The sequence below is a fragment of the Coccidioides immitis genome (assembly GCF_000149335.2).
Source record: "Coccidioides immitis RS genomic scaffold supercont3.2, whole genome shotgun sequence".
Taxonomy (NCBI): Eukaryota; Fungi; Ascomycota; class Eurotiomycetes; order Onygenales; family Onygenaceae; genus Coccidioides; species Coccidioides immitis.
Genome location: NW_004504309.1, coordinates 4,661,930 through 4,681,504, shown reverse-complemented (window position 1 = coordinate 4,681,504; position 19,575 = coordinate 4,661,930). Strand labels below are relative to the sequence as shown.

Below are 19,575 nucleotides of genomic sequence, written 5' to 3'. Positions count from 1 at the left end.
TATGAATACACTTGCTATATCAAGAAGAATAACTTGATTTTAAGCAAGTCTTATCTAATAAGAAGCACTGAGAGCAAGAAGAAAGCATTATGAATCTGGATTGCTTAATAACAGAAAGAAGATTATTCTTGTGAATGATAGAAGCAGATAACATGGTAAATAGAAATTATAAGAACACTCACTAAGAAGAAAGATAAGAGAAAACCAGAAACTTAAGAAAGGGAGAACACTTTTTTATACTCTAAAAAGCAACAGGCAGAGCAGTTGAGAACAATATACTGTAAAAAAAGAGAATGATGTTATAAATTCTGCAGCACAATAACAGAACATACAGAATGATTGAATGATATCTGACAAGATAAAATCATAAACTGTCACAGAAGAATCTTAAGACAAGAATCATATGACCAGTAATAGAACTGATAAGCTGACTGATTTCACTGAGCATAATAGAATTGATTGGAGAACATAGCAAATATATTATAGTAGAACAGATAGAACAGCTTAGCAGAACTATCACCAGAGAAGCATCATGTATATAAGAATGCTCATTATCAGAGATCTGATGAACTTGTTTATTATAATCAATCTTCTTACTTATCTACTAGATATCTTTGAATCAGATACTTTCATATCTTGGTTACTTTCTATACCAACTGAAGTTCTGTAATACTGTATGACTGTACCTGATTTTACTACTCTTGAAAAGGCTCTATAGTCTTGCCCTGACTCTGTTACACCTGCATGGAAACCCTTTGTTATCAGAGCAAGACTGCCAGCTCAACTGAAGCACTATTGGATTATTAATCACTACCTCAATCTGTTATTACTTACTGTGATACTCTTTGACCCCCAAAGATTCAAGAGTGTCATGTAAATACATAACACATGTTCAAAATACTACAATAGCTGAAAATCTGAAAACAGTTGTAATTGCTGAACAGAATCTTAAAGTTTGTAAATACAAACAGTCAGAAAGATTTAAAGGCACTGTATAATGTTTTAACTGTTAAATTTATAAACATATAGCATCAAACTGTAAAAAAGAAGCCAGATGTAGTATCTGTGCTCAAAAATATCAAACAAGTATGCATGAATGCTTAATTTGTGAGATTACTGGAAGAAAATGTGTACACTCTACATTAAAATGTGCTAATTGTCTAGAAAATCCTGTAGCTAAAAGTACAGAGTGTGTTTTCTTCAAAAAATCCAACTATTCAGCACAAAATACTAGTAAATCAATGTAATTAGTAAGAGCTGAGCAGAATCTTTCCAGAACTAAACTTGTTTCTAAGAGATCTCATGAAACAGATTCTGAAGATGAAAATCAAGTTGTAATCTCTAAGAAAAAGATTGAAGTTAGACTACCATTTATTAATTTATGTTAAATAAAACTTCAAATACTTTTTCAAAATTGATCTTTCTTCAGAATAATGTTGGAAGAAATGAAAAGTCAATGCATGCATGTCTTGATATTAGATTTGAAAAGAAAATTGATTATATTTTATTTCAGAAACTATGAATGAGCTCAGATAATCAGTTTACAGTCTCTCATAATACATATTATTGTATTCTTTCTGAGAACAAAGATTTGAAATCTTGAGTAGCTATTTTTGCTAGAAAACAGTTCAGATATCAACCCTGCTTAAGATCTAACATATGCTCTAGTAATGATCTTCTAGTTATAGATATTAAAGATAAATACAATCAGTTTGAAACCATACAACTGATAAATATCTATAATTAAAAAGATCTAAAGGACAACTCAAACCTTTAGATTATTGAGAAAGAACTAGTAAATATCTCAGCTTCTCAATACTCTATTGTTACTGGAGATATGAATACTCACCATTCATGGTGGAATTCAAATATAGTCAATTCAGTTAGAGCTGAAAAACTAGTAGAATGGCTTAAGGAAAATAATATGGATTTAATAAATGAGATAGACAGAGAAACTTTCTTCAGGCCAAATCTATCATCTAAATCAATTATAGATTTGATCTTCTTCTTCACCAACTTAACTCAAAAGATACATGAGTGATGGATTGATGAAGCTCTTCACTCTGGCTCTGATCATGAAATTATTCAATTCAGTATTGAACTAAATACTGAAAATCTTGTTGAAAATCCACTTTATTCAAATTAATATAACTTTCAGAAAGCTAATTGGAATAAAGTAAATAAATCTCTTCTTCAAAATCTAGAAAAAGAAGAATTTCAATGGACTTCAATAGAAAATACCCCATCAGAACTTGAATTAGAAGCAATTAAATTAAGAAATCTAATTCAAATCTCTATTGAGAAACATATTCTCAAAAAGAGAATAACTGAAAGATCTAAGCCTTGGTGGAATAATGAGCTAAAAATCAAGAGAAAAGCTATAATAAAAGCTTTTAGAGAACTGAAGAATAAGCAAGTTAGCTTAGAGTTCTTTCAACAAACTAGAAATGACTACCTTAATGCTATTAAAAAGGCAAAGTCATCTTGTTGGAATGAATTTCTGGAGAATACTCAAGAAAAAGAGATTTTTAAAGCATATAAATATACCAAAGAAAAAAGAGTTAAAAAAACTCCTATTCTAGAATTCTCAAACTCTGAAAATGAAATAGAAAATAAAGCTATCTCATTTAAAGAGAAATGTAATGCTTTTATAAAAACTCTTTTCAGAGGACCACCAAGTTATCCATCAATAAATTAGAATGAATATCATGAAAATCCAGATTAAGAATAGCCTAATCTTCAAGAAATAGAGATCAAGAACTTTATTTTTTCAGACTCCAAAACCAGTACACCTGGCCCAGATGGTATATTCTTTCTTATACTATAAAAAATCTATCCAGTACTTAAAGATAGATTTTTCAAGTTATACTCTATACTATTTGAAAAGAGATATCATCCAGAAATTTGGAGAGAAGTTACTTGAGTTATTCTAAAGAAACCAAATAGAAAAGCTTCATTATTAAAATCTTACAGAATCATCTCTCTACTTAACTGCTTGGAAAAAGTTATAGAGAGAGTTATTACTTCTAGACTTTCTTATTGGGTCTTTCAAAATAAACTACTATATTTTGATCAGTTTGGAGAAAAGAAGCAATGCTCTGCTATAGATGCTGTAATGAGTTTGGTATATGATATTTAATTAGCAAAAGCCAATAAATTAATAGCCTCAGCTTTTTTTATTGATATAAAAGGAGCATTTGACTATATTTCACTAAATAGACTTTTAAAAGTCTTCTCTGATTTGCAACTACCCAAATCACTAGCTATATGGATTTTTTATTTTATGCAAACAAGAAAAATTCAACTGGTTTTTGATGGTGAGAAATAACAAGATAAGATATCTATAAATATTGGAATTCTTCAAGGTTCATCTTTATCTCCAATACTTTTCTCTATATATATTATATTTCTCTTTAAGAATAATAATGATTTAGATCTTAAAGATATCAAAATTTCTAGTTATATAGATGATACTAAACTTGTTGTCTTCTCTTTCTTAATAAAAAAAAATTGCTTTAAGTTAGATAAAGCTTTACAAGCAATGTCTAATAGACAAGATTCTCATGTAGTTTAATTTGATATGGAAAAAACTGAGTTAATCCACTTCACTAAATCATTTAGTGAAGATAACCCAGTTAAACTACATGATCAAGTTTTTAAATGAAAAAGACTAGTGAGATAGTTAGATATTTAGCTTGACAATACTTTTACTTTCAAGAACCATGTTGAAATTAAGATATCAGCTGCTGAAAGAGTTTTTAATCAAATAATCAGACTTTCAAATACTGAAAAAGATCTTACTTTTCAAGCTATAAGATAACTTTATATAGCTTGTATTACCTCAGTAGCTGATTATGATGTTCAGATTTGGTGGAAGAATCAAAAGAATCTTCTTAATAAGTATGAAAAACTTCAAAACTCTGCTTTAAGAAAGGTTCTAGAAGCTTTTAAAACTTCTTCAATTTATACTATAGAGATTGAGGCTGCTATTCCTCCTGCCAAAGTAAGATTTAATAGACTATACAGAAACTATGCTTATAGACTATTAAAAATGCTAAAAGAATATACAATCAGAAAAAGAGTATCTTCTAGCTTTCCATCTTATAATAATAGTGTTGATCTTGATTAGGGAAGGTTTTTAGATTGAAATCAATTAGAATTAAATAATGAATATGTTGTACAAACATCAACTAAAAGAAAAAGAAAAAAAGAAAAATTAATAAATAAAAAAAGTATCCATCAACTATTCAGAATTTGTTCAATGATTTTAAATATATTATCTTCTTTAAAAACAGAGAAAATCAAAGCAAAATGAAATGCATCTTGGTCTGAAAATCTGGCTGATTTGATAGATATTCAAATTGAAAATTCAGACAAGAAAACAGCTAAAGATAGTCACATAAATAGAATTAAAAATCTAGATAATAGATCTTTAATTCTCTATTCAGATAGATCCAAAGCTGAAGAAAGTCAATATACTGGTGCTGATGTATACAATCTACAAGATAATATTAGATTTTCATGGAATCTAGGAAAATATCTTGAAGCCTTTGATGCAGAACTATTTACTATAGATAAAGCATTTAAATTAGCAAGTTCTATCTCTCAGTCTTAATCAAGATCAATATCAGATATCTGGGTGTTCTCTGATAGTCAAGCTGCTATTCAGAGACTCATGAATCAAGATCTTAATTCTGGCTTATATTATCTTCAATCTATAAGAAAAACTGCTAAGTGTATTAAAAATCAGCAAATTAATCTACATCTTCATTGGGTTCCTGCACATGTAAATATACATGGAAATGAAAAAGCTGATCTAGCAGCAAAGAAAGCTACAGGATTAAATCAAGTTTGTTCTGAAAGATATATATCTCTTACTTATATAAAAAGACAAATAAAAGAACAAGTAATAATAGAATAGTTTAAAGATCTTTTTAAAAGAGAAAGTTCTACAAATTACTACTTTCAATTCAAAATAAAATCCAGATGGAAAGCATCTACTCTCTTTATACCTAAGAAGATATGGTCAACTATTTACTAATTAAAGCTTGATCATAAATATTTCAGATCTTATCTAATAAGATTATCTGACTACTCTTCCAATTTATGCTATTTCTGTAATTATGTTGAAAATCCAAAACATCTACTATTAGACTGCTTAGGTTATTATACTGAAAGAAGAAAAATTCAACAAGAACTTGATATTTCTCAACTATCTTTAAATTTTATTTTTGAAACTGAATTAAGCTTGAAATGGCTAGTTTTATTTCTAAAATGTACTGGAATAGCTACTAGACAGTAGCTTTCTCAAATATGCTAATTTTATTTCTTTTTGATTTGTATTATGTTCTATTTGTTATTTGACTTTTGTGGAGAAAGAACATCTCATATTGCCTTGAAATACTTTGAATTTTTTCCTTTTTTTAGTTTTTACAATGTATACTAAGCAAAACCTAACAGAGAAGCTGTTAGGTAGTCTTCATAGTTACTGACTGCATAAGACTATAATGAATAATAATAATAATAATAATAAGACTTTAAGCTCTGTAGTATTAAGAAATTCAAGATTCTTACTAACTACAAGAATCTAGAATATTTTATAATCTAACAATATCTTAATAAGAGACAGATATAATGAATAAATATTCTGAATAACTTTAATTTTCAAATTAGCTACTGCTTTGAAAAGCTCAATATAGAACTGGACACACTCTCATAATATAATCAAGATATGCTAGCCAATGCTGATAATAAATGACTGAAGAACTGAGAAGTATAGCTACTAAAATCTTATATAGTTACAAGTAGTACAATGGCCTGCCATGTCACTAGGGTGAACAATATAACAGAGCTGTCACTAGCCAAACACTGGAAATACACACATGCAGCAGATGTACAACTTTAAGAAATAGAACAAACTCTCAAGAACAAATGTTCATAATTCTCTTCTAAGTTCTTAGTGAAGATCTCAGTATCAGACTGCTTGCTTAATAATAGAAATAAGTTATGCTTTTAAGAATAATACTAGGTTCCAGATTCTGAAGAGTTACACACACAGATTATGCAGAAAATCTATAATTCTGTAATAACAGGCCACTTAGATAGAAAGCAAATGACTGCTATATATGTGAATAATTCTGGCTTGGGTTTATCAAGAATATATAGTGCTTTGTATAAAACTATGATCTCTGCTAAGTAATAACAATATAAAAAGATTACTGAAAAGAGATGTTAAAGCTTCTGCTTATTTCTGATTAAAATAGTTCACTATTAAACAAGTTACACCACTAAATAAACCAAATCTTTCACCACCAAAATTTCTCCAATATTCAATACTTAATATGCAATAACATAATCAACAACATCTCAATTAGGCTTGTAAGTGAAGATCTTAAATTACAAGAGATCTTAAATTACACTGCAATCATGAAAAAGTACACAATTAATCAAGAAACTCTGCACTAATGATATAAAGACTTGCAACTTGCTCAGAATAAAGCAGCCTTTTAATATAAGAAAAAACTCTCTAATATATAGAAGGTAGAGCTTCTGAATTACATAAACAAGCTCTCTAGCTGCAGTCTTGCCATTATATCTCAGATTCTACAAAATATTATATAAGAGATGATAGGAGAGAATGTTAAAATCAAGTAGATTAATCAATTTTGTGAGTGGCATAATAACAAGATCAAATGCATTTATCTTAAAGTAATTAATTAAAATAAGCAGGTAGCAGATAACTATCAGTACTTTAAGCACTTCTATATACTTGTAATTTGATGATTTATTTGATTTATTGTGATTGCAGTTATTGATGCTAGCTAACTAGTTAACTACAGTTGAAGCAGAAAATCAATCAATATAATTTTAAGCTCTCAAACATCTATAACTTTAATGAAAAAGAATTTCTTCTAGACTTCTGTTATGTCTTAAAGTAATTAGTCTCTATTAAAGTTCTACAAGCTGGAAAAAATGGTGTCACTCAGAATAATAGTCAGAAATTTCTCTCATTACTCTGCTCAGTCGAAACTGAAGAAATTACACTATCTCCAGCTCTTATTTATCAGAATAAATCACAAGATCTTCAGAATACATAACTAGATAATTATGACAAAAGCAAATAAGTCTACTTTACAGCTTTAACAAATGATTGAAGCAATAATAAATATAGATTGAAGTACTTAAAATAGATTTTCAATTAGCATACTAAGAAACAAGCTAATTAAGAAAGATATTTGCTTCTACTAGATAAGCATTTCTCTCATGTAAATATGAAATTTATTAAATATGCTAACTGTAAAAAGATACTTTTTATAATTCTTCTGCTATATTTAATCTACTATTTGTAATTGCTTGATATTGGAATCTTTAGGCTACTGAGCAAGATATATTCTAATGAGCTGAAAGCACTACTATGTTACACAATGAGCTATATTCAAATAACAAAAAGAGACTTCTGAAGACTATTTAATGTAACTTGAAAAAAGACTTTAACAGTTAAAAATATACTTGCTAGCTTTGCAAAGACTGAAATTAATTTTCTGAATTTTCAACATCAACTACATTAATTTGAAACTGCTCAAGCCTCTATACTACTAATTAAGTTTTTTATTTCTAGTAATATAACACCAGCTCTGACAAGAAATCAAGAATATATATCTTTAACACAGCCTAAATTCACAGAGCATTAAACAGATTATTTAAGCTAGTAAGTAATTTGCTCTTTATAACAAACTACTAGAACATGAGAATTAGTATCTAAGATTAACTCTAGTGACAGAGAAGCAATGCTGCAAGTAAGGCAAGTCTCTAGATTTACTTAATAGAGATAATTCTAGTTAAGTACAGTTCTGATCTCTAATAAAAGTTCTTAAGGTACACAAGTACCTGAATAAAATAGAAACTGAAAAAGCTGATAAAATTACTCAAACACAAGAGACAAAGCTTCAACAAAAGCTTTAAAAGAAGCAGGCTGCTAGAGATATTAAAGAAAGACAGATTGAATAAAAGAATATCTGTAAAAAGTCTTATAAGTAACAAGAGATCAAAAAAATCAAATATACTAGAGAAAAAGAGACACAACATGTTGCTTGTAAGAAGAAGACTTTACAACTAGTAGAGAAGAAAAAATAGACAGTTAAACATGCTACTAAATACCAGCAGCTAGATCTTCAAGCACTAGCTTTAAAGCACTGTCAGAAGAACTCTTCTACTAAAGAGTCTTATTATAAAGAGTCTATACAATCTTTCAAAAGAGAAAGTAAGAGTTTTACAAGCCTTTCTAGCAAGATATTAGACTCTCTAGCCAAGAAATCTACTGTTGATATTTGTTTAAATTCTTTTCTATTTATCTTCCAAAGCTCTTACTCCAGCTGCAATATTAGGCTGTCTATCTGTTTATTTTTCTAACTACACTAATTTTTATACTTCAAAGAACACATTTATTTAATATTTAATAGCTATTTAATAATAAAGATCTGGTTGTTGAGATATTTAATAAATTTATTATGTAGAGCATTTGGCAAAATTTGACTTGTTTAGTGATGTGGCTTGTTTAGTGGTGAACTACCTTATATCTAGTTAGAACTCTTTATAAACTTCATTATTAATCTACTAAAATTAGAAAAATGTACAAATATTATAATTATTACAGACTGACTTATTAAAGAAGATATTTTTAAACTATGCAAAAATATTAAAGTTGAAATAGTAGCTCTTGAAGTCTTTATATAAAGCATATACTGCTGCTACAGATTACTTATAACTATTGTTTCTAATTAAAGATTACAATTTGTAGATAACTTTTGAATCTGCTTGTGCTAGCTGTTGAAGATTAAGAGATATCTTTTTACAACTACACACTCTGAGACTGATAGATTTATAGAATGCATAAACCAAATACTGAAAGCTTATCTTAGAAAGTTTATTAACTTTGCACAGAATGACTGGACTTAATAGCTGTCACTAGCTAAGCTAGCAATTAATAATTATAATACTGTATTAATAAAAGTAAGCCTTTTCTTTCTGATGCATAACTATAACATAAGCTCTCTGAATCTCAAAATTAATATCTTATTTATAAATCAATCTTCACACAACTCTATTGAACAAGCAGAGACTGTCATGTACAGAATACAAAATACTGCTAAATAAGTTCAGTCTGTAATAACTGCTGTTCAATAGAAGTAAGAAAAGTATGTTAACTATAACTGTAAATCTTTATAAAACTTCAAGATAGAGAACAAAGTCTGGCTAGATCTACATAATATTAAGACAGATTATATAAGCAAGAAGCTAGATACAAAGAATATTAAGTTCATAGTTATTGAGATGATTAGCTCACACAGCTATTGTCTGAATATGCCATCAGAAATTTATAATGTGTTTCATATGCAGCTTTTCTGTCCAGCTGCTATAGATTTCTTCTCTAGCCCGTAGCAGTTGGATTAGCAGCTGCCAGAGATCACTACTGAAGAAGAAAAGAAGTATAAGATAAAGAAGATTCTCAAGAAGTAAAAAAACTGCTGATGTCTTAAATATCTTGTCAAATGGAAAAAATATGTGCACTCAATATGAAATAAGTTGCAAACACCAGTGATAGTGCAACACTTGAAGAATAGAAGAAAAGTGTTGTAGAGAGTTAAATCTCTACTCTTTTCAAACTGAATTCTTAATGGCATATCATGTAGAAGATTATCATGCTATTTCTCTTTTAGCTTAGTATCACATACAAATATTGTAAATATATTATACATACACTCATCTACCATCTTTCTTCTCTCTCTTCAAGTAGTATGTTTGTGTAAATAGAGCCTTAGCTAGCAACTTCACCTTGACCTATGACAGATATAATAAAACACTGGATATTTATAATAAAATAATTAATATTCTATAACAGAATGTCTACTGCAGCTAGTAGTAATACACATGTAAGATATCTCTATAGACAAGTAGTAGAAATGCAGAGACTTGCATATTTAAGAGACTATAATACTTTATTAATAACAGAGAAGCTATAATAATATATGAAAAACCACTTCAGTAACTTTATATTTGGAAGTTTGAGATCTCTGAGAAGAAAGATAGTATTATAAATGTAGACAAATCAAGCACTAAACAAATATAGATTAATCTAGCATCAGACAATATTAGAGATTCAGAGAATGTCACATGATCTATAACTCTGAATGTATAAGAATTACACAATTCACATGAATTGTGAAAACCTTAGTGTTCAGTTTTCTAGTTAGTGAATCTATACATTCTACACACAACTGCCTCTCATCAGTTGTAGGTATTGAATTTACATAGCTCTTTATTAGAGAGAATCTGATGTAGACTTTGTGGGTTATTCTAGATTTTAAGAGTATGAAAGAGCTAAATAAGTGCAATGCCTACAGCTAATGAAAGAAAGTTGTGCATAAAATGTATAAGTTCACTAATTAGAAGACTGAATACTGAGATTCTCATAATCTGTAGGAATTGTGCAATTCTTATATATTCAGAGATATGATCATGTGATGTTTTCTGAACATTCAATGTGGTCTGATGCTGGATTAATCTAGACCTATATTTATAACACTATCCTCTCTCCAGAGGTCTCAGACTCTGAGACATAAAGTTACTGAGATGGTTTTTCATATATTGTTATAGCTTCTCTGTTATTAGCAGAGCATTGTAGATTCTTGAATGTGCAGGCTTCTGCATCTCTACTACTTGTCTATATAGATATTTCACATGGGTATTACTGCTGGTTATAGTAGATATTCTTTGTATTCTTTATTATAGAACATTAATTATTTTATTATAAAAGTTCAGTATTTTGTCATGTTATAATTTCTTTGTTTGTTTGCTTATCTGGTTGCTATATTATCTGTTATCTGTTGTTGTGTTTGTTTATCAATAAGTTATAGAACTAGTGACTAGTGTGTATTATAGAATAGATATAAATAAAGATTTTCTTGTTCTTGTTTCTCTTTTCTTCTTCTTCATGTTTTGCAATCTTGTTCTGCTTTATGATTTCCATCATGTTATTGACTCAGATTCTTGTTATGAATGAAGATAAAGATATTTTTCTCTGTTTTATTTGTGTGTACTTTATGTTTACAGATTGTCTTGAATAGAAGTTATCTTGTGTATGAAAAAAAGAAAAGAATTCTTGTAAATACTGTCTAGAGTATACTATCTGTAAATATGGTGATGTATAAGATTTTTGACTTGTTTTCTTACTATTTTAATATAGATATAGATTTATAAATTCACAAATAGTCTTGTTCACAAATTGTTACATCTTCACAAGATATATCTAGATCTTGATTCTACTGATTTTCAACAAGTAACTCTTATAAAAGAGATGTTATTATTATTATTATTATTATTATTATTCATTATAGTCTTATGCAGTCAGTGACTATAAAGACTATCTAACAGCTTCTCTGTTAGAATTTATTTAGTATACATTATAGAAACTGAATAAAGGAAAAAATTCAAAGTATTTCAAGATAATATAAGATGTTCTTTCTCCACAAAAGTCAAATAGCAGATAGGACATAATATTAATTTTAAAGAAAAATAATAATTCTTGTAGCAATGTGATACAAATCAAAAAGAAATAAAATTAGCATATTTAGAAAAGCCACTGTCTAGTAGCTATTCCAGTACATTTCAGAAATAAAACTAGCCATTTTAAGCCTAATTCAGTTTCAAAAATAAAATTTAAAGATAGTTGAGAAATATCAAGTTCTTGTTGAATTTTTCTTCTTTCAGTATAATAAGCTGAGCAGTCTAATAGTAGATGCTTTCAATTTTCAACACAATTACAGAAATAGTATAAATTGGAAGAGTAGTCAGATAATCTTATTAGATAAGATCTGAAATATTCATGACCAAGCTTTAATTGGCAAATAGTTGACCATATCTTCTTAGATATAGAAAGAGTAGATGCTTTCTATCTGAATTTTATTTTGAATTAAGAGTAGTGATTTGTAGAACTTTCTCTATTAAAAAGTTCTTCAAACCACTTTATTATTACTTGTTCTTTTATTTGTTTTTTTATATAAGTAAGAGATATATATCTTTCAAAACAAACTTAATTTAATTCTGTAGCTTTCTTTGCTGCTAGATCAGCTTCTTCATTTCCATGTATATTTACATGTGCAGGAACCCAATGAAGATGTAGATTAATTTGCTGATTTTTAATACACTTAGCAGTTTTTCTTATAGATTGAAGATAATATAAGCCAGAATTAAGATCTTGATTCATGAGTCTCTGAATAGCAGCTTGACTATCAGAAAACACCCAGATATCTGATATTGATCTTGATTAAGACTGAGAGATAGAACTTGCTAATTTAAATGCTTTATCTATAGCAAACAGTTCTGCATCAAAGACTTCAAGATATTTGCCTAGATTCTATAAAAATCTAATATTATCTTGTAGATTGTATACACCAGCACTAGCATATTGATTTTCTTCAGCTTTGAATCCATCTGAATAGAGAATTACAGATCTATTATCTAGATTTTTAATTCTATTTATATGACTATCTTTAGCTGTTTTCTTGTCTGCCCTCCTACTGAAGGCTTTGCACCTTAAGCTGCTATATACAATGCCTATAGCAACCAACTGCCGCATCCATCCTGTCAGCCCCTCTAGCAGGTTCTGCTTCCCTAGCTAGGGGCCGCTGCCCACCTGGAACTCCCCAAGCCCTAGGCTTCCAGCTACCAATCTCAGCATCCCAGCCTACCAATTGGCCATCACAGTCTTGCTCCAGGGGGCCCAGTCACCTTCTGGAACTAACCACCTATCCTATAGCCTATTCCCCATGCTGTATCTAAGACTTAGCCCTAATGTTATCACTAAGCAGGGGCCTAGGACCCACACACACAGCCCTGGAGGGCCAAGATAGGCCTGGGGTGCCCTGTCTAGCTAGTTCCCCCTGCCAGCCACTAACCAAGCATGCAGCTAGTGGTCAAGCACCCCCCCCCCCACCTTGCACACAGTGGGGCAGCAAGAGTTCCAACCAGTCAGGTGGTTTTCAAAGCTATTCCCTGGTTAAAGGTGGCCCCTAGGGGCCCCTGGCTTTTAGTTGAGAATAGAGCTGAAACTATCCAAATTTTATCACCTTCTTTGGCGGGCAAAAAAGCATTAGTGGCGCCTGTGGAGGGATTCAAACCCCCGCCCCTGGGGGAGGGCAGCCTGAGCCAGGTGGTGCTGTTGCCATTGAGCCACCCACGCCGGGCTTATAAAAGAGATGTGTGGTTTGATGCAGAATTATTATGGTCTAGACTCAAGTATATTAAAGAATTAAAAAAGATCTGCTAGAAAAATAAGCTTCTTATATTATTATACTCTGTTTCTCATTGCAGGTCTTTTAAAAAAATATTGTTATTATTTAATATTATTAGTTAATAACATCATCTATGTTTCTTCTGATGCTGATGTTCAAGAATCTCTATGTTTTCTTACTTCTATTTGTGCTGGAATGTCTCAAATCCAGATTAAGGTTGGAAATGTGCAGGTATTGATTGACCAGCTAGCCACATATCTAACTAGTGATATAAAAAAACTTTGTAAAACAGTTAAAACTGATTTTATATGTTTAATCTATTATTTCTGCTTGTTTTAGATTAATTTTTATGTAGGCTAATGTTGCTTCTTTTATTGATAATCTAACTGATGCTGTTTCTTCTGATTTTTATAATATTATGAAGATACTTTATTCATCTTAATGTTCTTCTACTGTTATATCTTCTTCTATGGCTGTGCTGTCTGTTGTTATGCTATCTGTAATTATGCTGTCTGTTCTCACAACACCCAAATCATGTCTGTCTTTAGCTGACTTGTCTTTATTATAACTGTGTTTTGAGCACTCTTATAGTACTTCTTGTCATTAATTATTTGGCTTTATTATATATGGTTGTCTTTAACATATTTTGTCTTCTTTTTGTATGTAAGTTTGTTTATCTTAAAATGACTTTGCTTTTTTTGTAGATAATTCTTAAGAACTTCTTATGTATTTTCAAGATTTTTCTCAGATTTCTATATTGATTTCTCAATAGAGAATTTCTTTCATTTTACTAGGTAATGTTTCTTATAATAGCACATTTTATTATCTAGAATTTCATCTACTTCTTACTTATAATAGTTATTTACCAGTACTGTAAGAGAATACATTAATATCTCACTCTTTCTTATATAATATAATTTCAATAATAAGACATGAAAGATATTGTAAATCTAATAGCTTAGAAAAAGTTTTAGTTAATATATATTATTTTCTACAGCCTCTATTACTGAGAAAGGTCTATAGTACTTATTATCTAACTTTTTACAAAAGTATATTATTTGCAAGTTTCTTGATAACAACATTACTTTATTATCAGATGCATATATTTTGTCTTGTTATTTATAGTTATAAAACTGTACTTAGTCTTCTTTTGCTTTTGTTAAATATTCTATTAGATTATTTCTTAATACAGAGATTATTCTCAGTCTTCTGTTAAGTATTATCTGTATATTATTAGTCAACTTCTGGATTTTGTCTGATTCTCTAGATTCAAAGCTATACATTACTCTAAACAGAGATATATATATTATAAAATATTCTGATTTATTATATGCAAACTTTGCATACACCAGCTACTTCTTCTAATTATCTTGCCTATAACTATAATAAATATAAAAATATCTCTTTAAAATCTTGTCAAGTATAGAGCTCTGTTTGATTATCTGTTTGTAGATGAAAAGCTGTACTAAGTTTTTATCTAACTTTCATGTGAAAATATAGCTCTGATTAATATTTGCTTGTAAAGACAGATTTCTGGTTCAAGATAATATTATTTAAAAATCTGAAGTTCTTGAACATCTTCTTCAGTAAGAGATTTATTATTTCTGATATATTAATCTTCTTTTTACATGCAAGAAGATGTGCAAGCTTTGTAAATTAATTCATAATATCCAGAACTGTATTGTATAAATTTCTCTTTTCTCTACTTGAAGAAAGATTTATTATAAAGTTTATAAATATCAAATATCAGAGATTACTAAGTATTAATAATAAAGTAAGCAACTTATATAATTTATGTATTAGAGTTTTTTCTTATTAACAGATTTGGCATTTATATATATATATCTGAATATTTTGTCTTATTAAGTACTATTTATATTTTCACTGGAGCAAGACAAATATCTTCATCACACTAAAGTAACTAGTAAATAAGTTATTGTAATGAACTTGTAGTAGTTTCTGTCTAAAAGCTAAATTACTAGAAATATAAATTCTGCTACTTTTTGTTAAAAGATCTTGTTTATCTATTTTTTACTCTAACTGCTGAAATTCTATCTCAGCAAATCTTGCTTGTATAGAGAGATTGTTTTTCTGTACTTCTAGCAACAAATTTAACATACTCACAGTTAATTTATTATAAATCTTTTTATCTTCTATTACTATATTTATATATATATAAGAAATCCAAAGTCTTCTGTAATTTCTATATTAAGTCTTTTCAGCATTTCTGATGTACTTCTTGAACTAACTTAACTGTTGTCTTGATATTATTAAATCTTCTCTGTATTATCTTTATTCTGCTGCTTTAAACAGTATAAGCAGCATGTCTTTAAATATCTTCTTTATCAAAAAAAGTTTCTTTAAATAAATTTCACTCTGGAATATTATCTGTATCATATTGTTTAAGTATATATGTAGATAGACTAATGTCTTCTTCTAATTTGATATAATCTGGTCTTTATAATAAAGTGTCAGCTGAATTATACTTTCTAGAGTAGTAGAGAATCTCAAAGTCGTATACTTTGAGAATCTCAATCCATCTTATATATTGTTGTTGTACTATCTTGTTTATAGATTTTATGAATAAATGAAGATTTGTGTAATCTGTAATAATCTTTATAAAATACTTTATCTCTTCTAAGTACTGCTGCTAATAAATAAATACTTGAACAATAGTCAATATCTTTTTATCTAGTATGTTATAGACTTGTTAGATCTGATCAAACTTGAATAATCAGTAGACAACTGAATGCCACTTATTTTCAAATAACTGTAGCAATATTATATCTGCAGTATACTTTAAAGTATCTGTCTTCAGCTGTATTCTATATTCAGAATTATAGTGTTAGATAACAGACTCTCTGAAAAAGATTATCTGTAACTTATAACATACTTTCCTAACTGCAGATATCAGAAGAAAAGATTCTTTCTTTTATTTATTTTTACTGCTCTTTAAAAGATCTATTAATAGTGTCACAATAATTAAGTACTTATATATGAATCTTTTATAGAAGTTTGTAAAATCCAGAAATATCTGAATATTATAAAAATTTTATAATAAAGATTACTCTATAATTATCTGTATCTGCTTTACATTCATCTTAATATCTTCAGTATTAATAATATATTTAAGATACAAGATTATTTATCTTTTAAAAGTACACTTAGCAAGCTTTGTAATTCTCTTAGACACTCTATAACTAATCTAACATGTTTCTCATACTTCTTCTCTGAGACTGAAAAGATAAGAATATTATCTAGATAAACTATACAGCATATATTAATTAGACCTGCCAGTGCTCTATTAATATAGAACTGAAAGATTATTAATATATTTAACAACCTAAAAAATATGACAAGATACTTAAAACTTTCAAACTTTATATAAAACATGATCTTTTATTTATCTTCTTCTCTGATTCTAATCTGGTAGTAGATATTATATAGATCTACTTTAGAAAAGTAGTATACTTTTACAAGCTAGCTTAGCATTTTATCTATCAACAGCAGAGAGTAACAGTTCTTTACTGTAACTGTATTAAGATTATAATAATTAATACAGAGTCTGAGTTCTTTATCAGTCTTGAGTACAAATAATACTAGAGTCTCTGCTGAACTTTATAATAGATGTATTCAATTCTTACAGAGCTTGTTCTTGATATACTCTTGTAAAATCTCTGTTTGCTTGAGTAATAATTTATAAATTAATATATATAAGAGTTTACAGCTGTCTTTAAGAATAATTAGATAACTAATCTTTATTAATTTCAGTAATTCTGCTGCTTTTTCTTCTGAGAAAATATCTTTATAGTTTCTTAATCACTCAGGCATTTCTGTCAGAACTTGATTATTATCTGACATAAAAATAATATAAAAGAGTTTGTTCTTAATATATATTATTCAGAAAAATTTATCTGCACTTAGAAGTTTTACTATTTTTTCTGAAAATTAATAATATCATATTTTGTTCTTTCAGTAAATATCTGGATTAAAGTCTTTTAATCATAATATATCTAAAACTATATTTACATTAATCATATTAATTACTGTAAATGTTTATCTTACTATTTTTATAATTCTTATAAAGTTTATTATAGTAAGTTAGGTCTTGTAGATATTATACCAGTCAGTCTCAGCTTTATTCAATATTTTAATAACTTCTATAAGTGTCTCTGGCTGATTCTAGTTCAATTGAGACATCATTTTGTAGAAAATGCTGTTCACTATAGTATTTAAGTTTAATAGTGCAGCTTGTTTTGTAAAAGTATCTGACAGTATAGTTAGTATGATTAACAGATATATACTGTGCCTGCTTGTCTTCTCTAGTGAATTTATTCTTCATCTTTCTAGTATTTGATCTGATTGATGCATGAGCTTTATGACTCTAGTCTTTATCTGGATTTCATTCTTTTTATCTGTTTACTAGAACTTGTTAAAGCTGTTTGAACAAAACTTCACTCTATAGTCTGATTAATCACATCTTAAACAGAGACTTTTCTCTATTTGTTATTTATATTTCTCTTCAGATATCTTTAAAAGTGGTTTTGGAGGTATCTTCTTTAACTGTAAGAGTTTTTCTTTATTATTTTGTTAGAACACATCTTTTCTTTAAAAGATTGAGTTTTTTCGTTTGTTCTTATTTAAGTTCTTATTATTCTGACTTTGCTTCTTCTTGTCTAGAATAAACTTAATAAGAGTTGCTTGCTCTTGTAATTCTGTAACTATTTTTAATTAGTATTGTAATTTATCAAGTTCAGCTCAGATAATTAATTTAAGCTTTGTCTGTAAAAAGAGTATACAGAAAAATTCATTTAGTGATTATTCAGATCTTATTCAAGTTCAGTAATATATATAAAAAATAAAGATATTGATTAGTCTTTCTATTGAGTAGTATTATAATATTACTGTATTGTATCTTAACAGCAATTGATCTTGAGTTCAATATTATTCTTATATTATGTTTCAAACTCATTTTATAATATAAGTCTTTTTTCTTCTTCTATTTTTAACATCTGCTAATGTATCTAAGATTTGTCATGAAAATAACTAAACATCTAATTAATTCTGATAGCATTTATTGCTTTATATAGTGATTTTCTCAGATAAAAATGCTGTTTTATTAAGACTAATCATTTTTTAAAAGAGCTAAATAGATATAATATCTACACCTAATAAAAGGGAGTCATGTGTAAAACATATAGATTCACTAATTAGAAAACTGAATACTGAGATTTCTATAACCTGTAAAAATTGTGCAATTCTTATATATTCAGAGATATAACTATATAATGTTTCCTGAACATCTGATGTGATCTGATGCTGGGTTGATCTAGATCTATATTTGTAATACTCTTTTGTACTTCAATTCTGGAACAACTTATGAGACCTACATTAAGCTTCTCTAACATTTGAAAAGTTATTTTTCACTAATTGATTCTGATTTCTCAGCTACCAAACAGTATAAAACATACTAGTATTTAGTAAAGATTGGTCAGAATTTGCAGAGATCAATTTGGCTCAGCTATACCAAGAGTATCAAGTTAATAAAGCTGATTTAATGCTGGCACAAAGTGTTATGAACATAGATCTAGACCAATCAAGCATTACATGATATCAGATGTTCAGAGAATATCACATGGCTCATAACTCTGAATATATAAGAATCATATGATTTACATAAATTGTGAAAATTCCAGCATTCAGTCTTCTAATTACCAGATCTATATATTCTATGCATAACTTTCTTTCACCAGTTATAAGCATCAGATCTACTTAGCTTTTTTATATTTTAATTCTGAAACAATTTACAAGATCTATGTCAAGCTTCTCTAACATTCTGGACACTTTTCAACATACAATTATCTGAGTCAGTATAATGTCACCAAGATCTACAAGATAAACTACAATAACATTTTATATTACAGACCTGACAGAGATGAACACTAATGTAAAGAAAATAAATATTAATAAAGATGCTGGTAGCAGTAGAGGTATTACCAGTAAAATATCAGTAAATAATGCAGATAATAAAGATGCATTCTTTAATACTTCAGATAAAATCTGAAGAGAAGAGATTCTTAAAGAAAAGAAGACACACCTGCAAAAGAATCTAGCAGATATATGTGAACAAAATAAAATATACAGACTGTAAAAACAGATCAAATATAAACAGAGATTGACAAACAATAATTTTTCTTCAGAATTTCTCTTGCAGACACAACTAATAGAGAAATCAGATAACTTTAAGAATATAAAGCTTTCAAAAGCATCTTATTACTACAGCAAA

At 28.4% G+C, this 19,575-nt stretch overlaps 1 pseudogene across 1 annotated transcript; it reads right to left on the bottom strand.

Moving 5' to 3' along the window:
• Positions 1-13,154: 13,154 nt before the first annotated feature.
• CIMG_15061 lies at positions 13,155-13,237 on the bottom strand (annotated as a pseudogene). The gene has a single exon. The product of its transcript is annotated as a tRNA-OTHER (tRNA).
• Positions 13,238-19,575: the final 6,338 nt, after the last annotated feature.